Source organism: Venturia canescens, chromosome 5 (assembly GCF_019457755.1).
Source record: "Venturia canescens isolate UGA chromosome 5, ASM1945775v1, whole genome shotgun sequence".
In the NCBI taxonomy this organism is placed as follows: Eukaryota; Metazoa; Arthropoda; class Insecta; order Hymenoptera; family Ichneumonidae; genus Venturia; species Venturia canescens.
In genome coordinates, this window is record NC_057425.1 from 1,477,410 (window position 1) to 1,504,148 (window position 26,739).

Here is a 26,739-nt window from a genome sequence, read left to right on the forward strand (position 1 = left end):
AAATGGAGAAGAGTTCCTGGAACTCATCGATGAATTCGTGTGGATACTTTTTGTTCATATTGCAGAACTTTAAATCCTGTTGACTGAGTGAGTTAATTCCTGCATGATCGAGTAATGAGAATTCTCAGTATTCTATCCAAATTGGAGCAATATAGGAAATGCAAGCAGATACAAAAGCTGGAGTCTGCAAGCAAAAATAGTAGATTCAGTTTTCTCGTGATCCGACACGTGGCTCCGAGTCTTCCAATGCAACACGTTCAGGACAAAGACCTCGGTGTACTTAAGTGCATTATATCAACAGAACAGAGCCCGTGCAGGGGAGTTGGCCGAGCCCATCGAGGATGGAAAAATGTGTGCACTCGTTGCTTCTTGCGTGCTTTTTATTGAGTGCCGCAGTAAATTCGAGCAGGTGTGTGAGCGAGGCAAGAAAAAATGGTAAATATCTGGACTGGGTAGCGATCGGAGGAAGACACATGGCGGGGGCTTTGGAATGGCGTGAACAATTTTCTTCGATGCGGCCGTGGCAGGGGCGGGGGTGCGGGATGGTGGTGTGTCAGGCAAATGGGTTTCGCACGTATGGGCTTTCGTTTTGCGATTTGTATCCGTCCTCTCTCTCCCCCTCTAATGCTGATGGGAATTGCAGGTACGTCGTCTCGCATTCGCGAAAGCTTTTTTTCATCTCACTTGGTAGGTATTTCTCTTTTTCTCACAGCCGAGGATTTATATGGATATATTGACGTTTTAGTAGCGATTGAGCGGCTTTCAACGTGACGAGAAAGCTCAATGTTGTTCGATGAATAATTCCAAAGGTTCGTAACACTTCTGTGGCAAATTGGGGTTATAATTTTAACGCCCGAATAGATGACAAATTAATTTGGTTTCTGATGCACTCAAATTCTGATAGCTCTCTGATAACCAGCGCAGTTTCATTCCAAATCTCATATGCTTTATCAGTCCTAATTTCCGTCGTGATTGTTACGATTGCCTTCCATTTTATCTCCTCTGGTTACGAGCCTTCCTCCACTGGCATCATTGCATGTCTGCTATCGAGAATATGAATAAGTTCAGTACATAATCCCACCAATTCTGCCGATTTCAACGACACATGTAGCTCTGATCTACACTTTCAATGCGACCGGAAACTCCAAATGATGTTCGTCCATCCATACGAAAATGAGGGGCGACATTTTAACAATGATCATCGGTTATATGTTTCCGTTGTATTTCCATACACGGCTTCATTATTACGCCGACTGAATTTACACGGATTGTCGATACTTGTTAATTATCGGCAAAATTTGTAGCGTTCTTGGTTCACTGCAAATCCATCGTTTTCCAGTCAAGTTCTATTATCCTCTGCGCGTTTACATTCTTTCGATACAAAAATTCAGACTCGTACGAAGCCTTCGAACACCGATTCCGGGAATATTTGGATCGAAGAGGCTTCAATTTGATTCATCCGCACGTGTACGATGAACAGAAAATCAAATTAGTAATCGAAATAAGGTTGTGCAAGTTCCAAAAAAACTGAAAAAAACGAAACTTTGTTTCGTGAAAGTTAGCAGCACGAAGCATTCCATCCAAAATGAGTTTTGCACGCAATTGAAAAGATTCCTCGGAAAAATAAAGCAGAATTTATCTCCCATAAATACTCAACTTTTAATTATCGCACGAAAGCAAAACTTATTGGTTTTCACTGAAACGAGTTGAATAATCCTCCGGAGGCATCGACACAGAGCTGTCTCTTCGGAGTGTAATTTCATTGATGTCCGTACAGGTTGAAAAGCAACGAAGCCTCCAGAAGTAGGTCGTTTTCCAATGGGGAAGCTCGCATGCATCAAAGTTCCCAAGAGAGCTTATATGACGTAGCGTGATAGATACATAGATATAAAGGAGTGCACAGACAGTCGACTGGATGGAGGCCCAAAGGTAAAATCCTCAAGTCCGTTTGTTTGTTCGTCCATAGCACTTTAACTTGGGTTTCACGATGTTAGTAATCTCGTAGAGTGGCTACGTCGCTCGGAGGGAGAAGGAGCGAGCGACTGGCGCATTTTCTTCGGTAAAAGTCGAGTTCTATTAAATATCTGTATAGATATATATGTGTAGGGAAGGGAAAACCGACGAGAACGTCGAAGAAGTACATAGCAACGGTGCGGGAGTCGCGACGGTTTCGCGCGCCAACGACTCGAGACAGGACGATCCTCAAGACCAGCAGTAACCAAGGCACCAAAGTAAACGACCAATTTACGAGCTCTCGTTAATTTTTACGATAATGAAATGTGCATAATTCTTTGAGCACACTCGTGCCTGAAAACGAGCGGGTATCCTACATAATCCTGCTATTCTTATCCTCTCAGCATTAACTCTTTTCGTGCATTATCATTTCGCCATACACGTCAAACATCTATGACCCGTTTCAACGATTATTATGTCACGACTTTCTGTCACGAGCTCTTATTTCGTGCCTCATTAGCACTCGCACATCGGTTTCTTGAGGTTTTAAAAAACTAACTTCTTTTCTGCTTATGCACACCCATCGAATTCCGGTTTCTACAATGGATGTGAAGCCAAGCTGCTTATTATGGAGATAGGATCCGATATCACAGGTCGTGGAAGCAAGAGAAAACAGCATTTGTGATGTTCCACTTGACGAAATGGATAAGACGGCACTAAACTAAAAATCAGTACAGAAAATGTAACCCGATCACTTCTTTTTTTAAAAAAATCTTGCTGAAAACATAAATTCTGAAAAAGTTGTTTAACCGGATGACTTTTGGTCCACATATTTTGGAACAAAGTTCAGCAGAACCGTGAGCTGGAATGTGTACATTGGAACTGATTTTGTGAATCGTGTCATCCGCTTATAGACAAAGACAAGCTTGAAGACTCGATGACAAGAGGTCGCGAACGTATGAAATTGAGTTGCCACAAGTGAGGAGTGTGGATTGGAATAAAAGCTTAATTAATAGATGAGTTTGGAGGGGACCGGGCCGAAATTATGCAGAGGCTTTAGGAATGATATCAATTCGGAAGGTGAAGCACGTCGGTGAAGCTGGACCGATGTACGGTGGTGAAACAAAGCATTTGCGTCAAAGTCGTTCGTCCGTGCAATAAACGTCAACGCTGGTACATTAGACTTAAGGCTCGGTGGCTGTAAAGCTCGTATATTTTGCCCGAGCGAGAAATAGAGAGTAGGAGGTACATCCGGTTGGACGGAAGGCGAAGAGGGTTCGTCGTGTCGTAGACTGCGAACACAAGCGTTGTACACGGAGCCTTGGCTATGTCTAAGCCATGTAGCGCATGTACGTCTTGGGTAATTGCATATTGGGTACTAAAGAAAACTTGGCGTAGAACGAGCACACAAAAGCGTTTGAGGAAAAGGGAAAAAAGAGGTGAATATTTCGGTATCATATATGCGAAAACATGTACATGAGCGTCAGAGAAAAAGAAGTTACTGCGACTGCGAGCTCGTGCGCATAAAAAAAATGTGCTGGAAAAAAGAGGAAATCTAAGAGGGTTAAAATGATATGAAAAAATGAGTATACGCGGAGAGGAACGGGGCGGAAACAAAGCGAAGAAACGAACCGAGGGGGAAGGAAAATATGGTTGAAGGATGACGGATTTAGAAGAGTCTGAAGAAACGGTCTAAAAAAAATTCAGGCGACACAGATATTTCTCCGAGTCCCTTAGGTTTGACACTTATGTTAAGTTGCTCAAAGGACTTGATCAGAATGAAAAAGGAGCGCGGTCTATATTGCCTCTTCTGCCGGAGAACTCGACGTGCGGTCGTGCTCCTCGTTGCTCCCAAGCCTCCTTTCGTTCAAGGAAAAATTTACGTCCGTATAACAGCCTTGACGAGGGTTGGAGGAAAGAGTTTACCTTGCGTAAGCCTTCGGCGAAATTATGAGAGGGATAATGCCTACCGAGCTCTCCTCTCTCAGTGCAAATAGAGAACGTTTCAAGAGGTGGATTTTTCTTAACAACGAGAGCAAGAAATTCTTCCCCCTTTTTCCAGACGGTTTTCAAGGAGCCTAACAGCCGTGTGTTCTCCTCGTTAAATTCTTAACTCACGAGACAAATAACGAATTGCCAACTTTTTTGTTTCTCCGCTGTACACGACCCGGCAACGAATTCCATGAATTCAAGATTGCTCAACTTCCACGCACCGTGAACCGAACTGATGGAAAATTTTTAGTCCCACGTCGTATGTGCTGTAGTTTTCGTAATTAAATGAATATTTTCAATTCCACATTATCGCGTTTGAATGAGCAGCGGATTCGTATTACACAAAGTGCAATACGAATTTATATCGTGGTTTCATGGAGTGTAAAGTACATCCCTTTATATTCTGACCATTGGAGAGTCAATCGCCCGAGTGGTTAATCAATGAAGGTGTTAAATTGAGTTATGAGTGTCCATTTTTATTCGTATCGATTCCCATGTTATTAAAACCGATAAAAGTACAACAGCGAGTATTACAAATGTTCATTAAAAAGTGACGTTCGTTCACTCGTTCCGCTAGTTTTCCAGCCCATTCACTCGGCTTATCGAGCCATTTCCTTTTTTTACCTCCAAATCCTTTAATCCGAAAATTCATTTGCAAATAAACGATAACAACGACGAGGCCAGATGAACGATGGATCAATGACTGGCCGCATTGATCGTTCCGCAGGAATAATTAAGAGCAGGAACGTTTCGAGGACTCGTTGCATATTTGAACAAACTCGTAGATGGGATAGGCAATCGGCAATCAATTGAGGAAGCGTTGATGGGAGCAATCGAGACGGTCGATTACCTGATTGTGCTAGCGGAACGAGAAATTGTTCTGATATAAATCACACGACAGGTACAGAGCTTTGGGAAGCAGTGCGAGGATTGTCTGGAAAGGGGAATCGGCAGGGGGCGGGAGAGACGAGAGGTGTTGCCGTAGAAATCCAGGCTGTAGGCTGCGCATTGTGCAGAGGATGAGACGAGGGTGACTCGTCGCAGGTATACGTGTGTCGTGAGTGTTCCGACGGTCGTTCGATCGCGATTTCGAGGCTTGGCATTTGCGTTTCTCTCCTTTATCTAGTTCGCCGTGCGCTGCAATAGTAACATCTGCAACTATATTCAACCGAACGAAACATTTTTTATTCGCAACTCTTGGCTTCACTTCGTCTCGTTTCTTCTGGTGCGCTGCACGTGAACGGCGTTTCGCGTTGGTGCACCAGCAACCTCTCAACAAGCAGCTAACTCGTGCCTCCATTGACGAAAGGGCAAGCAACCGTTCTCCAGGCCTTTTGAACCTCGTACATTGACGAGATGTCGAGAGCAGATGCTGGCACGTGGCTCTTCGGTCCTCGACACCAACAGCTGTCGCCGATTTGCACCAACGGCTGCGAGAGAATATACGTGACGATCACACGTACAGGGTACCTCAGGAAGAGCGTCCTGGACTCGAGATCAAGAATTCGGGGCCTAACGAAAGGGGTGGGCGATAAAAAACGTTCGTTGCTTCATCCCTGTTCGGATGAGCGACTTCGTCGTCGATTAACGAGCAACATTCATTCGGGTCTGCGATACAAAGATCTCTGGAACTCGGCAACGATTTTTGGAACGCTCTGTCCTCGAGGCGTGCACAAACGCATAACGGTAATCCCGTAAATTCTTATTACGGTCGATTCTCCGGCTATCCGAATATCATTTTGCGAGGACTTCATTGCTCCTTGGCCCCTTCGGCCAGAATATTTGGCCCATTCCTATCGAGCCCAGAAGCTGAGCATCGAGTTATGGCAAGATTTCACTGAAATCTCATTATCCGGCAATACATTCGGCGAATATTCAGCCGTGCGTTACAAATGGAAGCTGCAAAACTTTCGGATTGCTTATGCCGGGCGATTCAAACTCCAATTACGATTTAACGGCGCTGGTTAATACTCCCAACGCAAGTCTCTAACGAATATTGTTGCGCCGTTAGTAACGGACTACACTTGATTGTGTAATTTCGGGCTCAACAATACGTAGTCACCGAATGTAAGCATCGCAGTGAAGTAAAAGATAATATTCTATGAGCCGAACGACGTCGGTAAGCCGTTCGAGGCGCTGGCATTGCGTCAATTACGGATGTACTGTTCGCTGGCGCGAGAACAGTGGCTGACGATCAACCGCGAAAGTGGAATTGAAATTATCCTCCCATTCTCTGCCATATTCGCCTATTTTAGCGCATACCTGAGCTGCCTACTCCCTCTCGTTACGGCGCGCTACGCCTCGATTCGTTTGTACTACACCACTCGGCAAGTCTTGTCTTTGCTTTTATACAGAATTTAATGCACAGTAAAATATACACGCTTCCACATCGCTCTCTTCTTGTAGAATGACGATTGTTACCATGTTCTTCAACGCGTCAGTTTCCTGCCTGGATAAACGCGCGTCTATATATATTTATTCATGTTGCGATAGAGCCAGAGGCGAGTGTGTCATCCTGGATTACATTAATTGAATATTCATGCCACGGATTTGCATGAATTTTTCGTCCATCCCTGGCACCGGTGACGCCCGCTCTGGTCGATGCCTCCCAACTTTTGAATCGATGCAGGTGGTGCGACTAAATATCCGGAAAAATATAAACAGTGTTATCGATTCGGAAAAAAATTGACTGATTCGCAAATCTGCAATGTGCTCGGAATACACGGCACATGTTCATTGATACTCAATCAGGGCAAGTGGCCTGTGAATATGGCCGGTGAAAATTCTTTTTTTTCAACAAATATTTATTCTCTTTCATCATTTATTTGTGAGATAAATAATACGTTTATTTGTTTCGATTTATCGAGAGTTGATTTTCAATGCGCATATTCCTCGGTGTGGGAATCAAACAAACACAATCTGGCACATATCACTGAACCGGTTTCCAGGTGCCTTATTATTGATGTAATTTGGATCAATAATTGCGAATGAAAAGAGAGGCAAAGCAGTGTGCCCCGGTGTCTGTGATTTTGCCTTATTTATACGGAGTTAACGAACGAGAAATAAATGCAGAACGAATTCTCGGGGTACTCCACCGTGGAATTGCTGATTTGCTTTTTTTAGCAGATTCGCTCTCGCCCGCGACGTCAATTGACATGTATATATATGCTGAGCAGGACGGAATAAAGACCCGAGTGATTCGAATAGCGAAGGAAGCAAGAAAAAAGAGGCGGAAAAAAATGCGACGAAAGGCTGGTGCGTTGCTGAGCAAGAGAAAAAGAAAATTCTCTTGAGAGAGCCGCCAGAACCCTTGCAAAGGTGATCGAATCAGCATCGATTTATCGGGTGCGAGAATGACTCGGGCTCGAGACGACGCAACGCTTCTCTCCTCTTACGGTAATGTACAGCTTCACCCATTCGCTATTTCATGAAGACTTCTCCTTTCGAGCTACGAGCGTCGATGATGTCGACGTAAATCCAGTTTAAAAGCCTTAAAGAAGACTACGAATTACACATCTCTACCATCCTCTAATCCATTCCACATTCAAATAACCACGAATTCAAACCTTCTCTGAGATTTAATCACAGCTCATTAACGAGCATCGATTTCATCACGATGCCATTCACCGTTTTGATTACACTCATTGACACTGATGACTGGGATGATTAATCGTAATTATTGGACTACTGATACCAGTCAGTTTGCCATCAATTGTTAAAACATTTGCTTTCTATCACTTTATTAAGTCATTCGACACTGTTTTTATGAATGCACCAATGAAAACTGCTGAATCTTCTTTTTGCGATAACATTAGAAAGGGAACGAGCAAGTTGAGCAAATTCGTATTATCGAAAATCTTCGTGATTTAAGATATTCCTTTCACGAACCCGAATATTCTACAAATAAGTGATTTCAAACTATTGTAAAGTAAAAGTGCATATGAATAGATCAGCCCAGGTTAGGTTATCGAGCATTTAATGAAGAATTGAAACTTCAAAAATCGTAAATTTATATGGGAGCTTACAGAGATTCCATCATCGCTACATTTCTATTTAATAATTTATATACTAAATAAATCTAAATTCCTGAGTGTCTCGCAGATAGAAAAAAATGTGCGGAATCCATAGCGAATATAAGAAAAGGGTTGCCGAATGCTTAAAAGAGATATTAACGATAGAAGTTGGAAAAATGGCAGAAGCTTTTCCTATATAACCGCAACTTTTCAGAGGTTAGGAATCAGTCCAAATTTCGAGTGCCCCAATTTGCGCCACCAAAAAATACGCTCATGTGAAAAGAATACCTTAAATGTCGAGAAAGTTGTATTAACTCACCACGATTAGCCCTGCGGGCTGAGGAGGTTGATGGAACCTTTGCGGACTCCCATTTCCAATGACGTTTCGCAGTATGCGAGATCAAAGTAGCCGCAGAACGCGGGTCAGCTTTCGGTTGTCCAAGATACACACGCTCGTTCATCAAGCTGCGGGACAGCACACAAAATCCAAATCCTCAAATTTCGGTGAACCGAGTTTCTAATACCCCTCGAGTTATCGACTCGCGTTGATCAAACCCCAGATAGCGCTCACTCGCTTTCTTATTCGCAGATTTACGTTGAGCCCTCGATGATAATCAAACCAAAGGGATTCTGTTTGCTCTTAGAAAATGACAGGATTCAAAGGAGTTGTTTGATTTCAACCATTTTCACCGAAGAAGGTTTTTCCGTAGATTCCTAAAATATTTGATATCGGATGAAATTTTGGGACCGGAACGCTCGGAATTGTCAGTTGGAAGACATCTGATGATTGACAAAAAAAATCCATGCACGACGAATATAACAAGTTGGATCAGGCGAGTTAGACGAAGTAGAAAAATCAATTTGGGAGGCTAGCGAGTGAGAATTTCCGGCGTTTAAAGAGGCTCATTATTTTCCTGCACAAGAACGAGAAGAGAGAAGATAAAAAGAGGAGACGAGGATGCCGGTCATGGTTGGATCGAGCGTTCACGAGCCGTCACGAAACTCATACGGTGAGCTCACGAGCTCGGAGAATCAAAATGGGAAGGTTGCTCGAGATTGATAAATTACCGGCTTGAAAAATGCAAAACCGATTCTCACGCGTGACGCCCTCTCGCGACCTCATCCTCTTGGTTTCTGGTCACCTAACCTCGTGTTCACTCACCGAAGCGCGTTGATCGAGCCGATCGAGTGGGACGAGGAATTCTCACACTCCACGAATCAGCTCCCTTTTCCTTCCTCGTCTCTTCCCTCTCTCATTCTCTCGTATACCATTCTGCTCGATGGGTTCGGATGGATGCATGTTCGACACATAAATTTTGGCACGAGCAGCGTTGCCTGTCACAAGCTCTATCGAAGCTCCGGCAAAAGCCGACTCGGTCCAATGGCATCCTTCATTTTCATAGAGCTTTCGTACACTTTTTCATCGATATACGTATATCATCCTCTTATGCAAAACGTACACAGGATTTCACGAACGCCAGCTTCAGAGTTTGGGCCAGCACCACGCCTCGCTATCGCTGCCCATTTGTTTTTCCTTTTTCCCCTTCTCGTGTTGGCTCCCCATTTTGTGCCTGTCTATTGTAGGCCTCTTTTGACGAAATCACTATCTCCAATGATCGTAAAAACGTCACCTCCTCCTCAATCTTTATTTGTCTCTTTTGTTCGAGGTGGAAACAAACACGAGGCAGAGTTAGGAAATGACAAGTCGAATCAATCTTCTCGTCTGAGCTGGTCGATCGGTGTCTGAAACTGATCCGGAAGTTGAGAAATCAATCATTGAAGTATCTCGTGTCAAGCATCCTTCCTAGACACGAAATTGCACTCTGCAAACGAGGGAATAAAATGCAGCGATTGCACTGGACTGTGAACAGAAATCATTGATTGCTCCGTTCAATTGAAAGTGGAGGGAAAGTAATAAACATATGCCGTTGCTTACGGATATTGGCTGGCTGCTGATAATCCGTTTGCCAAATCGTTTACGTTGCAATGCTGTTTTGTACGGTTTGTAGAATGGAGCGAATTTCGCCTAGGATATTCAAGCGAATGGAACTTGATTTATACAGCTCTGGCCGAGCGAACGCACGTATACCGTTAATGGGAATTCGTAATTTGTATAAATTGGAGCAAAATTTATGATTGTCATAGACGCGGAATGTCAGAGTTGGCGGAGCACCGAACGAGGAGTGAGCGGGAAATAAAATAAAATAGGGAGATGGAACGAGCTAGAGAGAGAGTGGAGTGAGGCTTAATACAGCATCTCGCCTCGTTGGGTTTTAGATAAATGACCGAAATTCACCCAACGATGCTAGTCGCCATGGTGGCGAGCTTTGTATTATTTGTTCTTCGTTCTCTCTTTTTCTTTATATATTCGACGTACCGACACGAGTTTTCTCGCGCGTGTTTAAAGCTCGCTGCACGAGGATTTGCACCGGTCTATATATAAATACGTAGCCAGCGTGTATTTGCAACGAATTTGCTCATCAGGCTATCCGAGCGAAATGGAAAAATATCTACGTCTGTGCGGGCTTTAGCGATTCAGCCCAGTGAAGTTAGCAGTAAAGATAAAAACCACGGGGAAAAAAATTCCCCGAACGAATAATAATGGGATAAAAAAAATAGTTGGATCCGTTTAAATTGTTAGAGAGCTCCCATTCCTCTATCGAATATCGCGATCAACGCATTCCCCCAATTCTCCATTTTATGTCTCCCTTCCTGTTTTTTTTTTTTTCATTTCAAAACTGCTCTATGTATTTATAACTCTTGGAAAAATATGAAAATGTCTGACAGCTGCTTTCTGCACTGATTTAATTTGCTTCGCACGATCAATTTAATGTTCAATCCTCGTTCAATTCCACCGTGCAGGTGAAAATCACTAAAATTTAATCAAAAACATCAACTTCAACTTTCTGATAAACATTTCCTTCGAAATTGCTCCAAGCTGCTGTCACGACTCTGTGTTCGAGAAACATTTTAATAAATCGATCTGCCTCGACAGAAAATGCAGAAAACCCTCAATCGTCCTTGAAACATTTTCTCATAACGATAGTTCTGAACTTGCAGAAACTTTGGACGCTCATAAATTCAGTGGAAATTGATTTTCATCACGAGAAAATGAAAGTTTCATTATTACAGTATCGTGGACACACGTACGTGAACCCATTCTTATAGGAATAATGTCCAATATTGTGTAAATACCTGTAGAAGATCTTGTATAACAAAGCTGCACACGTGTATTTCTGCACATGGATTAACGTAAGTTAGATACAGAGGTTTGCGTGTTACACACACGGTAATCGGATCCTGGTAATTAACGGGAACGTGTGCGGTGAGCGGAGCCCGTTAGATTGGCAAGGAGATTGACCACTTCGTGGCCGCAACCCTTGGGTTTATGTCTCCTCCCCTACGCGTTGCTAACTCAAGCTTAATAGTAATTACATGTCCAATACATGCAATCACCAACTATTGTCACGACAATAATTCGACAAAATTTCGATTATTTTGTTCGAAAAAAGTGCATGCTCGATTGGATCATTTTCCAAGTTTTTCGTTCCATCCATTAACAATGAAGAAATGACGCCCTTTCACGAAGTGCGGTGTGATTGACGAATTTCCAGTTGCTACAGATGAATAAAGTTGATTGAAATTTTCTGCAATGATGAAAGATTCTTTCTGTTGACATTGAAAAGCAATAAAGAGCACGAATTAGCAATTTTTAAAAAATCTCACCGCATCGTTTCTTCGTCATCTGTGAAATGCTTCGGGTTGCCCTAACTGAGTGGTTATGCACAAGAAACCGGGTAAAAGTTCATTAGCATGTATTTCATGCAGCCCGTTTAACATGCCACACGCTCCGAGCACTTCTCTTCGTTTCGGAATCTCTCCGAGGGGGGGGGTGAGAATACTGCCACTGACCGCAGCAGAGAACACACGAAGGCCGCGGAGGTTAGTGCAGTGTGAATAAGGTGTGGGCGGAAACGGAGCCGAGACGGGCGGAAAAGGCGCCAGTGACGGTACACTCAGGATGTGCATGCAAAGTTTCACTTTGGCTTATCTGTCTACGTTGCACCACTTTACTATCACCCTCGTCAGCCCATTGCTTCGTGCAAAAACAGTGGAAGCCGATAAGGTTCCCGCTGACTGCTAAAGGGCCCACACCATTTTCCGCTTCTGTCTGTACTCGACTGTACAAACTTTACCTTACACGCTTCCTTTTCTCAAAATATTTTCCGACCAACGAGAAATAAGCCATTTCCCGAACTGCCCTGACAATCGACCAACTCGTCCGTTTCAAAAGACAAAAATTTCTCGGACGAAACCGCGATTGCAGTCGTCATTTTTCGACCTTCGTACTATTGCCTTCATCTCTTTTCATGAAGCGGAGCTGACCCCTCCGTGTGACGACATTTATGCAGTCAGATTTCTTCTGACTTTATAATTTAGTTTTTTGAATTTATCTAATGATTCGAGTAATGCTGAGATTTTATTATTAATTTATTTCAAATTAATAAAAATAAATAACAAAAACGTTCATTATTGAAAGTAACGTCCGGCAAGGTTAAACAGTTTCTGAATATTAATTTTGCGCTGAAATATCAATTGACGAGGTGGCTGTTGAATTTTTCCACGAATATCGTGCTAATTGAGTTTTCTTTCAACAGGTTTCCTGACCAGTATCCGATAACCAGGGGTAAGTTTAATTATCTATCGTTAAACATGATTATTAGTTTATCATCAAGCCCGTTGAAGAGCGTACCGGAGCGAATATTTTTGATACTTTTATCATAAATCATTTTCCACTACGCCGTAGATTCTCCTGATATCTGAAACTTTATGAAATCGGAAACGAATGCAGCGAAAGCTGTATTCGACTTTTTGTACCTTCGAGCAATTTTATTTTTATATCAACATTAGTATCGAGCGAATACTGACGTAGATTTCGCTTGAATATGCCGGCGGGAGGGAAGAGAAGGCAAGAAAGAAGAAGGAGGCCGTAAAAAGAAGAATCCCCCGAGAGCGGGTGGAGAAAAAGAAAAACGAGGTCGGATGAAGATTTTTGCGGAGGCCGCACCCTTTATTCAACCAGCTACAGTGGATGACACACAGCGAGGATCTCGAGTTAGGAGGGGTATGTACTTGAGTGCAGCTATTGTCGTGATGGCATGGTGGAAGTGGGTCAGCCCTTGTGCATATCCGGGGACCATGCTCACGTCAAGTATCATGACCTTATGTTTGCCACTGCGGCTTGAGTCGTCCAAGTTAAATTTCTTAATTTTTTGTCAACACGCTACATCGTCGTTGCACGTTGGCGACCAAGACGTTCCTGGAATTCTAGTCTTTGAAGAAATTCTTCAAGATGATGATGCAATAAGTAACTTTCCAAAACTTTCCAAAGCTTCTTCCCCGTGTTTTCGTTTCATTCACCGAGCAGACTTTGAGCATGTGTTTTCCTATAAAATGTCGAAATAATTGAATGTCTGATGGAAGTGATCTGGAATCACTCGTTATACTTTTATACACATTCTTGTTATCTTTTCAAAAGAAATTCAAAATTCTTCAGGGACTGTGTTTTGTCTTCAGGCTTTCAATGCTTGCTGCTAATAATTTTATCGAATTTGAACCTAAAAAATCAGATTGCATCATCGAACGAATGACGATAATAATTTGAAAAATACGAACAATTGGAGACAAATTGAAATAATGATTCCAGGAAGATGGATTTATTATGAAACTGTTTTATGAACAGCATACGATATCAGTTATAGCGAAAATCTGAAATATTGCTCGGGTCTCGACAGAACCGAGATCTCCCGAAGATCGTTATTCAATGGTAGAGTTGCCAAAACTGCGGTGGCTCCTTTGTGCTCCATTTTATCAGGAGTGGCAACGTAAATGGTTGAGCAGAGAAAGAAGAGTAACGAAGAGGATTGGAGGGAGGAGAGAACAGGCGAAAATGAAAGAGAACGCGGTTTCTCCCCTTCGCGATCCCGAACGTAGGTGCAGTTGATTCCGTTATCTGCTCGTTGGCTCCCTCGGGTGAGGGAAAAAAATCTAGCGAGCCCCTCTTTTCCTCAGACGTGATACTCTTATAGAGTGGCCACCAGTGAGTTGAGAGCAGCCTCGACTATTGCACTCGCTAGTTCACCAATTCAGTTGCTGGCTCGATTGTTACGTTAATTAGATTTTTAACGTAAACGAGGTACCATTCAACGAAATTCGTTGGCTCTGCGCGTTTTACCTTGCCATACATAAAGTCTATTGCGTGCGTATACACTGCACGTTTTTACTAAATCGGGCTGTATTCTTTTACGAAAATCATTTTCAGACTCGAGCTTTGTTAACTTTTAACGAGACAAATAAGAGACAATTTTCACGTTCCCATAACAACCCCTCAGTTTTTTCAACATAATGGGAACTACACGTCTCTCTGTACACGAGGTGAATTCCTTCCTCGAAGTGGAACAAGGCGCCGTAAAAGATTCAGTAACGCTGCTTTATTTACTTTTATCTCGAGGCTGACGCTATAGGTTCTTTATGACACAGGAATACTTTGCATTTCAAACATTTTTTCCGCATTACTTACGATACCGTTATTCTCCGGAGGGTGTATGAGCTCATGCGGTTTTTTACTATTCTTCGAGCAGTCGTGTGCGAAGCAACAACTCTTCCGGAGGGTAGATTCTGCCTCGTAATTTTGACGCTTCCAAAACTCTGCTAAGCTTCATTATACATCGAAAAATATTCTTCATGCTTCATTCTCAGTGTCCCCTCTAAAGCAGTGTTTTTCATCGAGCATATTTCCCTTCGTGCACGAGAATTTCTTGATGAACGAGGCGGAGAATGAATTTCATTAGTGAATTCAAATGGCTCGATCAAATTTTAGAAAAAGCTTTGCGAAACCACAGGACAAAGTTTGCGGGGCAATTCGAATTTCGCAATTCACAAAGCAGCAGCTGATGTTTCGTTCATTGAAACACAGAACTCCATTTTATGGTTGACAAAGTTTTAACATCCTAAAACCTTGGAGGGCGAATTCCGTTAAAGTCGTTGTACTATACAACTGCACCCAGGAGGAAATGAAAATCGTATCGCATAAAACAGAATGTGTACCGTGCGTGCTGGGCGTACTTTTACTTCCTGTCAGGAGGCCTCAGTAAAGTTTGAACCGACGTCAATGCTAGCGAGGGTGCGGTAACAAGGCAAATAAAATCCTGAATCAGAGTCTGAGAAAGTCGTAAGAGACACTACGGTGAAACGCAATTATACGAAAAACTCTTCATTATTCTTGGACACTGTGTGGGTTTCTAGCATTTGAAAGTCCGATTTAATGCTGATCAAATATTGAACGATGCCGTTGAGTCATTCGTCATTGCTAAATGCTTCTCTACTCGTTGGCAGATTGTACAGGAAATGAAAATGCCTTGAAAGCTCGACCGAGTGATGAAAAAACGAAAGCACTTTGTCTGCAAGCTCGATCCTAAGAAAATTTCAGTGTTTCAATAATTCACGATAATTTGATTTTCCTAGAAAGTTTCATGATCGATTTTTCTGAAAATAAAAGGGTGAAGAGCTGTCCCAGAGTCCTGGAAGCCACACGCACGAAGCAAGACTTGAGTGGTGTGGCTGCTCCATCTCTCATTTTTTGCTCGCAGACACAAAGTGCAGAAAGCCCATTTCGTTGTAGTCGATGCGGCGATCGAGCGGCATCCGTAGCCTGGTCCCTTTGCAGGCGAAACTTTTCATTTTTTTATTAGTGCCGATCTCCAGAGCTCCCTTTGTCCTGGAAAGGACGATCTTTCCGAGATCGCATAATAACGGGATGATCAAAGGGTTGTTAATGTTTAAAAATCGATGGAGGAACGACAAGGGATTCAATATTCGTCGGAGTCGCGTTGCGTTGTAGAGCGATCAGAAAATTCTATTTTCGCGTTAATCCAATATAAAACTCTCGCCGATGCGGAGTTGTGATCACTTTTACATCATTCTTGATCCATTTTCCGTACCCTCTACCGAAGCGTTGAATTTCAAGATGATAAAATTTCAAAAATAATAAAAAGCAAGTTCGCGTGCGAGGCTCAGCTACGCGGTTCTGTCCGTTTATCCACGAATCTGACGAATTTATCGTGACTGCGAAATGCAGGTGCATCGCACTGCTAACAAAAGGAAAGTTCAATATTAACAAGTGAACTGCGATTAAAACCATATCGATGATACGTTCTACGGAAAAAAGTAGAGTTTAAGAGATTTTGAAAGTTTAATCACAGCTTTTCGTTCAGTTGATATTTAAAATGTAAAAGGATTAACGAAAAGTTGCGCGCACTGGTCGAGCAGCAACGGTTGAGAAGTTTTCCAAGCTTCGACTCCGTCCGATACATACCGTACGTGTACAGTTATATTACCTCCGCGAAGCATCGAAATGAGCCGAGATAGCTTTTCATCTTGGGCGCAGTTTCTTGCCACTATATACGCTTTACTTTCGTGAGAGCAAACCCAAAGAGGGAGAGAGAGAAAAAGACTCATACTTTGCAGCTACTTTAGACGATAAGTGGGTTTCCAAGCGCTCCGATAACTCTCGGTTCGCCTGCACTTTCAGTCTTATATAGTATAAAACGTCTCAAAAGTTTCTCAGTTATGTATTTATATATTGATTCCTTTTCCCATACGCGATACCAGTGAAGGGAGGGCTTGTGACGCTCTGCGGAAATGTCGATTATCCTGCTCCTTAGGGCATCCAGTAATTTTCTCCATTATTTGGAGGCACGCTTCTAGCAAATAATGAAAATAACAACGATTCATTGCAAGTGCCAAGATTTTTGCGGGAGAAACTTCATTTGCGAAGTTTGAGAAAACAGTTGCTCATTTTATCGAAAAATGAAACGAGCCAAAGTCGGAGTGTGAGAAAAGTACCTGCGGGGCTCAAATGAACCTACGATCTCGGGTTTATCGCAAAAGCACACGTTCCATGGGATTGCCCCGCAGCAGCGCACGAGAGGAGACATACCGCTGCCCCCCTTTCCTCTCCCCGCTATTTCTCAACTCCGTGCATTTGCCTTTGGCCTCTTTTACGGTGAAATATCGATTCTACACTCTCTTCGGAGTAATGGAATTCCGGCGTCAAATTTATGAGACCTGGCGCGATAAGGTGTATGTAAAGATGGCTGCTATTAGGCACGCGAAGTCACGAATTCACTTGAGCAAAAAGAAATTTGCCTAAGGTGCTCATTTTTGTAGCTAATGTACACATAGCTTGGGAGAGTTACAAGCTATTTTCGGTCGAGTTGGCGCCTTGAGAAGATTTGAATGAGATGTAAAAGCAGCCTCGACTCGTTCGTGAAGTCTTCAAAAATATTCTTTTGAAGCTCTTCATCGGTAAGCACGACAAATTTATGTACAAAAATATCATTGAAAAGTGTGGAAGCCGCATTTCCTCGACAGTGAACATTTGCCAAGCAACTTGACTCGATTTTCCAATGAATTTTCCTCGTTTCAATGAATAGCCTTAAATGCGTGTTGAAACGAAATTTCAATGAAATTCCGAGCACGGATAGTTGGATCGAATAATGCTTTGGAAAAAGGGAAGTGTACGGCGGAATCGGTGAATTTTGGTTGGTTTGGCCATTGGGACGCCGTCATGCAAAAACTCAATTCTCGAATCGTGTCTGTGTCACTCCTCGGACGGGTAGTACCGATCCAGCAAGACTCGCCGATAACGGCTACGGGAGTTTCGGCAAGCATTCATGGATACCAGGTACCAATCAACATTCGTCCATGACAATGGTGAGAGCGAGGCTGATTGGGAGCGTCGATCCAAGTGGGGGGAATAACCCTGCGTGCGTAGCGAGAAATTGCGTCGATGAATCGGTCTATTGCTGTTTCGATGTTCTATAGCGTTAAGGGCTGGGGAGATAAAAGAATCGATGCATTCATCCATCTGCTGCCAATGCGAGTGCACGTTAATCCTTTTCTCGCGTAAATTGGACGATTTAGATTATATATGTGTCACTACGGAGGCTATTGTTATTGTTTCAGCTGTCCAAATGTTTGCTCGTTCGCGCGCGTTAAATGAATTTCACGGGCGATAGACGGAGGCACGTTCCTCAATTGATTATTTAAACAACGAACGCTTGACACCGAAGTTGAATTCAAAAAAACCGCGTTGAATAATAACTGCGGTGCTCACCCGAGGGGGATCATTCCGTTGGTGAATTAATACGCGAGGCCGTGCCTCAGTTTCCGGAATAGAACTTTTATTTGTTGTAGTATTACCCTGTATCTTCTCATTTTAGCGAGCTCCGCTGTGCGTCGTTCTACCATTCTTAACGTATCATCCCAGCACAATAAAGAACAGGGACGGCTCTACACCTACAGCGAAATCTCTATGTACACAGTCTAGGAAATACACGAAGAAGTCTCTCTCGGGTTCTCGCGCAGCATCAACTTTACGAGCGCCTCTGAATTCTTACAGTCTCCGCGTGAGGTTGCTCGCGTATCGCCTGTTTTTCTTTACCGCGCGTGTACGCTCTTGTATACACTCTGTGAACATACCGTTTTATATAGTTTTTTTGCCCCTCTGAAAAACAAAACCAGCACGACTCAAATGCTTGTTTTTGGAATGGGACTCTTGGCTCGAGTCCTTTTCCAGAATTCGCACCGACACACTCCACACGACGCTTGTATTTAGCGCTACCGGTAGAGATCCAGCAAGACTTTAGTGATGTCATCGTACATAAGACAAGACAGATATGCACATATTTAAACGTATGCAACTACGACATTGTGTGTGTGTATAACATTGAGTGCTATAGCACTACGGTATTATGGAACTGACAAGTCTATATGGGCCGCCCAAGACAGGTACTTTCCAGCTACAATGTATCCCATCGCACGCCCGCAGAGAACCCACATACTCCACGTGTCTACTACACGCCCGGAGTTACAATAACCGCGTCGTGAATATTCCACCTACACATTCTCGAGTCCCCGTCGCTGCACGTCGCTCCGTAGTGGGATGCGTGTACTTGGGATTATCGCAAATATGAAACATCTGAGCTGTAGGAAAATGGTCTGTTAACGATGCTTCCAAAGTTCTTCGACGCGGGTCTGATATTCTGAATTGGAGAAAAGAAGGGAAAGTGTGTGTTAAAAGTGGTGAGACGATGCTTCGACGTTGGAGCTTCGAAATATCGACTCCTGCGAAAATGTACTCGCTTTTGTGTCGTTTCTCGATCAATTACCAACAACACAACTTCTCCGATACGTTTATGTACTCGCGATCAAGGAAATGTGCGCCGATTGAGTTTTATGTTGTTGCACTGCGCTGTGCAGCCTCTCGACAAAGAAAGATTTTCGGTTGGCGGGCATCCGAAAGCATGCATTATTACAAGGTTTTATAGCCCAGGGTTGTTTACGACTGTGAAATACGAGGCGGGGTGGGTAGTTTGGGAGGCAGAATGCATCGCAGCACGCGCGTTTCTTCGCGACGCGGGCTTTAGGGAGGAAAAGGGCACTCGAGTTTCGAGGCAGTGTACAGTAGCACACGCCGCACGATGATACCAACCTGGGTATGCATTTCTCCAACCCTCAGCCCTGAAGAAGCACCATGAAATTTAGTGACCTCCCAGCGGCGTCGTACAACAAAGTGAGAAGATACTGGAGGCAAATGGCGTTCAGGGGTCGTCGCTTCGAGAACTTCGAGTACGAGTTTGACGCCTTAAGAAGTCAGAGGCGAAGCACGCGATAAAGAAGACTGCGGGGGAAGTTCAAGGGAATGAAGAAATCCCATCATTCTCACCGCGAGGGTGAAACTACTAAAGAACAGCTTGAGGATATTTTCAAGAAACGAACCTTTCCGCGCTCTCGCACCTCGCTCATCTCGTATTTACATAAATCTTCACAACTATTTAATTCTCACATTTTCAAATACTTCGTCATCGACTTCCACTCGAGTGTCACTGACGCTTTATTCTGAACGCTTACTAAACTTACCATAAAAATATCACGACGAAAGAGTGTCTGATTAACTTCGAAACAAAGTTTTTTAAAATGGCTCTTGATTATATCATTATAAAATGAAGTGGGTATTCGTAAAACTTAATTAAAACGATAAATACTTGATTACGATCATCCCGCATCTCCAGTGACATTCCTTCCGTTCGTGCAAATACTAAATTCTTCAATCCCATTGCCTCGAGTCTAAGCCAATATGAGTCTTCCAGGGACTCTTCCAGGAGTGACCACCCTAGAAATACCTCGGGTTGTATTATAATAGCTTGTATCGATGTAAACGAGAGAAAGGAAACTCTTTGCTCACATGAAACTACCGAGTACCACAAAATGCAGAGAATGGCTTTTAGTCTCGATCCGTGAATCGATGTTAACTAGTTCAGCGCCCGGGGTGTACACGTTGAACTTAGGTAGATCGGGAAATTCGAAATAGTTTGAAAATCTACAGACGAAACTTGCTCTATATCTATGTTATTGTATAAACGCTCAACTGTACGTATATATGACGTCATGTCATCACGAAGAGTAGAAGATAGCTTGAGGACCTATTTGATGGCCGCCTAGTGCCTGTAGTTTATTGTTGAAAACTGTTAAGCTCTGACCAGCACGTCGAGCGGTTAGGGAAGGCTCTCACTCACCACTATTTATACGTGTATCCGATCTCGTCGGTGTTGCGTCTGTGGTAGTTCATCGTTACAGATGTGTTGATTATACGTGTGTCGCAGAGGATACTGCTTGGCACAGCCTTTAAAGCCGCGTGTCCCGGGGCGTTCGAGAGAACGCCAGCACTGTTCGTACTGGTCAAACAATAAGCCACAAGATAAATTAGTGGCTGAAGCGATTGCCATCCAGCCTGCTTCAACTGGAATTAACATGACCATCGTTAGTGTAGTGGTGCCTGGTTCCGTGTGGATCTTGCACTGCTATATGACCACGATTGGCTGCAGTGGAAACTTGTTGGCATTTCATTGGACCACTTTCTCGCTGTATTTTCCGGGACATTTTTTAAAATAACGCTGGTGATTGCGCGAACGTACTAAACGCGAGGTCTGGTACTCGAGCGACCATACTGCACGGAGTTCAAGTGGCAACCCTATTAGATGAGATGTGGTATAAAAAAAGCAAGGAGAGCCATGAAAAAGGTTTGATGCGAAACGGTTTTCACTTTAGGCCTTTGGGCCGAATGAAAGTGGTGCTAAGGCTCGTGGAAGGTGTCAAAGATCCGGGTCTAAAGATCATTAGGTAGCTGAAACGACGTGATAGAGGGCGAGGGATAAGAGCACAATTAGCGTTTGGAATGCTCGATGAAACCTTTTACCTTACGAGAGGCTGAAATAGAGATGAGTAAAAAAGGAGTAAAAGACAGGAGCATTTGCCCAACGTGATTGGCGGAGAAAAATATTTTCCTTTATTCTCTTTGGCTCAGAAAAGCGAGCGTTATCCCTGCAATATATCATTACAGCCTGATGAAGGGGGTAATGGATGGGAGAACGGTTTGGTACGATTTATTCTTGATCCTATTCGGACGGTATATTTATAGCTATTCATGGGACAGTCCATTATTGACTCGCCGCCCATTGAAACGATATTATTCATTAAGGGCATATCGGATTTCTGTTTGCGACTTGGCTGCACGTGTTTTCCTAACGTTCTTCAACATCCGAATAGAATGAAACTAATGAAAAAAGGTACAGAACGTTCGACCCGATTGCAGAACTAAGTGAAGTTCTGATGTGACTCAAAGTATTTTAAAGGATAAAATCGTTGAGTAAGTGATGTAATGAATACGGAACAGGGGTCCGGATTCGCCAAGTATCCGAGGGATAGATTCGATACATCTCCGTCATTGAGAATAACGCCGCTTTTAAGGGTCGAACTGCAGAAAGAGCAGAAAACAGAGTTTTGTGAAAAGCAATGTGGAGTGCAGTTTCTCTGCTGAGACGAGACCCATTTCCCTCGGGACTAAGAGCTTATAAATGTGTTTTGGAAAAGTTGGTACGAAAAAGTTTTGCCGCTGCTGCCGTGGCGGACTCACTCTCGAGAACGAATGCTATACGCTTCCATGAGACACGTAGGGATAAAAGCCGACGGAACGTATGAGCGTTACGAACGTATAGAGCCCGACCAGGAGTATTCTCCTGTCGTTATTACGGATTTAGTTGCTAGATTCAAAAATAAAAGCCGGACTCACATGCGGCACAACTGCTTCGGCTGTTTTGGCTTCAACTGCGTTTGCTGAGCCAGCAAAACTTTCTGCAGCAACGCCCCTTCTGCAGTCTTCGAGGCGACGAGACATCGTCAGACTTTCGTTGTTCGAAGATCCTATAATTGGTGCTGTATGGACCTCGTGTTACAATCTCAATGAAGTTCAATGAACATTCAATGGAGTCCGCGTTGGATGAGGGCGCGAGGAAAAGTTTTAATTTACGACGTCAAATAATGCGAATTTGATTCAATTTAAATTGGCGCACACTCCACTCTGATTTGTAATTATTGTAGTTACCTCCATCCAGATTGGATCGAATGAGAATGTGCCTTCGATAATGACACCTTATCAAGGTAAATTTCCATCCCGGTTATTCTAATTGTAAATGCGCGTGAAACTCCGTTTCTAATAACGTATCACGCTTGAAAAAATATTAGAAACCGCACAGGATGGAACTGCTAATGCTGACAATGAAAAGCTAACTGCGAGATAATTATGCCGGCGCGTACCACTAATACAATTGATCTTTCGTAGTTCTATCGCTGTACACGACGACCTGCTCGTTTCGCACATCAAATGTTTATCAGATCCGACCGCACAAACAGCCCTCTCGTTTCTTGCTCGATTGGCCTGATGTACAACCCGTATTATCCGTATAATAGTCTACTACAATAGTATGTGTGGTTATGCTGCTTTTGACGCGTTCTACAATCACCGATGAATCGTTAAACGAAGCATTATTCTCGATGCCAACTAAAGTCACCGTATTATATATGCTATTTCATTCGTATATCAGCCATGCGGTCTACGAGTTAATTACAAGTCAATGGATATGCGTTTTGTCCAAGTTTATACAAAATCGAATCATGCAGGTGAAGCAATTGGCAATCCAGTATAATGCCAGGGAATAGAAACTTTCATAGATACTTATACACAAAGAGAATTAAACGGTAATATTTAGCGTGAAATTCACTGTGAAATTTACCGGATATATTTGACTGCAGGGACAAGTTAACGAAAAATATTTATCCCGATAACGCACTGAAAAATTTTCAATATTTTGCGGTATTTTCAGTTTTATAATAATAAATATTGGAGACAATGAAATTTAGGGTACGTATAACAAAATTTACAATATGTTTAGTGAATTTCACGGTGCAACACGGTAAAATGTCTTTGCCCGAACGTAGGTATCGATCACTCGTTTCCGAATTTCGTAGCTCACTGGAACGGTCATTTACACACTTCAACAAAGGGCTGAGCATATAAAAAGAATGGAGAAAGTAAAATTCATCGTGACGTCAAAATTTACTAAATGCTCCGGTAAAAGTTCCTCCTGTGAACAGTGAATATTATTTTTTTATATAGGAAATAAATTTAATTTCTTTTCCATAATACCAAGAATTACAGCTCGTCACCACACTATCGTTACTGGATGGTAATTTTTTAAATTTTGATTCTCTTCGTGTATGCACTGCTTGCAGTTGTGAAACATTTGCACGTTCCTGAACGAATAAAAACTTCTGTTCTGTCTAACATACTGCTTGGGGGGATGATTTTTATAGCTCGATGACTTCGAAAATGTTTGTATTTGTTTTATCAATTTCTTGCATATATTCATGAATGTCTTTTGAGTTCATTCTCGAGGCCTTCTTTGAGGCTGCTTGTGTACGAATCCATAGTGTTATAATTCAAGACATTGGACTCGATCCTATGAGCCTTCCTTTCCTGCAGTTGTTCCTGCCCTAAAATAAAACTTTTTATTATCATTACGTGAAAATGTCCATCGATAAAGATAAAATCGTGAAAGTTTGTTCATGGTACACATCAAGTAGTAGATTGTATAGAAGAGTAGTGATTCGGAAAGCGCAAACCGCGACGATCGAGTCCTCGAGATCTGGAACGACCTGGACACTCGAGTGAAACCACGAGTACGTGACGCAATCGATAGTTTCGGGTCAGTCAGTTTGCGAACTGTGAAATGTCCGTTATTATTATAGCCGAAGTGCAGGTCACCTTGGCCACATAGACTGTGCCCCTGGAATGTTTTACCATTGCCGTCATCGTCCTTGTGGTCCGTCGAAACGCTTGAATCGTTTAAATTCCACGTCGATTTCTGCTATTGACCGTTCGTCCAGTCGTTGAATCCGTTTAACGGCTTTCTCCTGCTCCCGCGCGTAGCTGGAAACAGCATGGTGCCGATGGTGTCTCCATCCTTACAACTGAGTTCCGTAACCCAACTCTCGGTGAAGGTTCCTATTCCACGCGATGACTAACCCATCCACATACCCTGGAGTAGTCGGTCGACGGCTTTTCAAACTGTTTCCTCAGCAACGTCGTTTTCTCACATCCTCTAACACGATATGCGACAGGTACCGTCCTGTGTACGTAAGCGAAACGATCGGTTCTACCAACAGTTTGCAGAATCTCCTGTTACTTCACGTGTTTCTAATGTAAAGTACTCCATTTCATTACTCAACTACGTGTGGTGCTTGCACATTGAAGCTAATCGTCATAGATATTCATTGCTGGTCACGTATCCGATCGATGGAGGCTCCTCGAAAAGTTCAACCGGTTCTGATACGGTTATCGATTTTTTCTTCCATTTTAAATGACAGCATCCCAACTTGTCAGATATCGATGACGCTTCTGATGAATGTTGATGAGGAAGAGCTAAAAAGGAACTCGACGATGGCAAAGGTCTCTTCGCGATTGGTCCCCACCTAAGTAAGGTTTACTCTAAATGCCAAACTAAGCGGGTGATTCCCGGGAGAAGTCGCAATCGTCGCAACAATGGAATCACCACAAATTGCTACATGATTATGAATGTGGTTCCAACGAATGTAGCCAACTTCTACGTTGAGTGCATCAGAGCTACGTACCAGCAGGAATTATTATTGTATAGGGCTATTACCATGCTGGAATATGATTGCTCAGACCCATTGTTACTTCCATCGCTATCCGTAATGAAAAACTTTAGCAACACCAGATCCAGCCAAGTTAGTATCCAGCGAAATATTATTCTTGGTTCTATAATATGTTGCTAGTCGCTCCACCAGTGTTCCTTCTCACTTCTCCACGTTAGTTCCTCCGCCGGGGCGTAATTGCATTTGCGTCATCCCTGTATCGAGTGGACCAGTGTGTTGCTCGCCATTATCCTCTGTGGCCTTAACTTGGTTGGAGAATGAGGTAGAGAAGGGAAAACGCTTGCCCCGATGTGTATATGCGATGCGAAGGTCCGTAGGAGGGCGTCGCACCAGTAACCGCCTGCTCCAACGTGTATATACCCATCTCGAGTACTTCACCCTTTCTCATCAGGACGAACGCAAGGCAACGCTCTGAGTCCGGCTTTGATAATGCTGATTGGAGTTTGGCGAATAAAGCCCCCCCCCTCGTGCGCCCGTCTTTGGCTGCAAGTACAATTACTGCTTCTCCTGTTCCATGGTTTCTTTAGGTATATCACATGTACCGAAGAAAATACAAATCGTGTTGGGATCCAACATTGAATAGATGGCCCATTGTGAAGACAGGAACTGATCGGATTATGATCGTTGACTACCAAAAGCTCTCTTTGGTCGCTATGTTGTTTGGATCCTAGCATGATTGGCGAGGTCCTTAGCCCACTTCCGTGGCATCATCGCTTACAATCAATAGAAAAAAAAACCGCAGCATATTTCCATTTGCAGTGAAAAAATGGAACGAAGTAAGCCGCATTTTTGTAGCTTGGTCGAGAGGGGAGTTGTTGCCGAGGTAAAGGCCTCTCCATATTGCTTCGAGATTACGAAAGTTTGAATTTCAACGAACCGAAGAAATAAATATAAAAAGAAACACCCTTGGTGGCGAAAGCAAGCGAGGATTCCAAGACCTGCTATATATACTTTTTTCAATTCAAAGAAGAACTGGAACACAGTTTTACTCTAGAACAGAACTTCTTCCAAGTACTCTCAGGCCAACTTTTTTCGCGGATCTGTCGAGACATACTTTTCCGTAAAATTTAAGAATATCCAGCTCCGCTGTACTCTCGCGGCTCAGCAAAGGTATTTATAGCGTATCTATATGAGCCTTTCTCAAACGCTTATCCAGCCCAGTAGTTATATTCGTTTGAGCCGGTGCGAGGTTCAACACGATTATGCCGCGTGCAGTTACGTCGCGAGAAAAAAATGGATAAACTCCTAAAACAGATTGTACACTTTTGTTGGGTGCGTCCGTTTTCATCATGAAATATGAAAGAAAACATGCAGTTGCGTGCACTCTTTGTGCTGATGGTAACAATGATCTGTACTAATTGTAACACACGCAGAAAAAGAGCTTCGATCACCGTACACGCGTGACCAAATATTTTACGAGAAAGTTTCCACGGTGGTGCGCAGAAACGCTGCTGTCGCTGGGGGAGACTTGCAATTTGAAACGATGCAAGCTTCGGGAGCCAACATTCCCTCACCCAGCTTCCGCGTATAAACACTTTGTCGTTCTTCGCTTTTCGACTTGTGTTATTCTTCGGTCCTCCCTGTGCCGTTGAGCCAGCGAGATCAATGGTCACCCTATAAAATCTCCTCGTCCTTTGCCTTCTTACCC

The 26,739-nt window shown here is 43.2% G+C and overlaps 1 long non-coding RNA gene across 2 annotated transcripts in view; it reads left to right on the plus strand.

Annotated features, from left to right (window-relative positions):
* Positions 1 to 26,739, plus strand: part of LOC122411112 (uncharacterized) — a 144,004-nt gene that overhangs the window by 49,325 nt on the left and 67,940 nt on the right. For both annotated transcript variants that reach the window (XR_006261085.1, XR_006261086.1), the window contains exon 2: positions 12,617 to 12,645. This is a non-coding gene — a long non-coding RNA (uncharacterized lncRNA). The remainder of the gene's footprint in view (positions 1 to 12,616; positions 12,646 to 26,739) is intronic.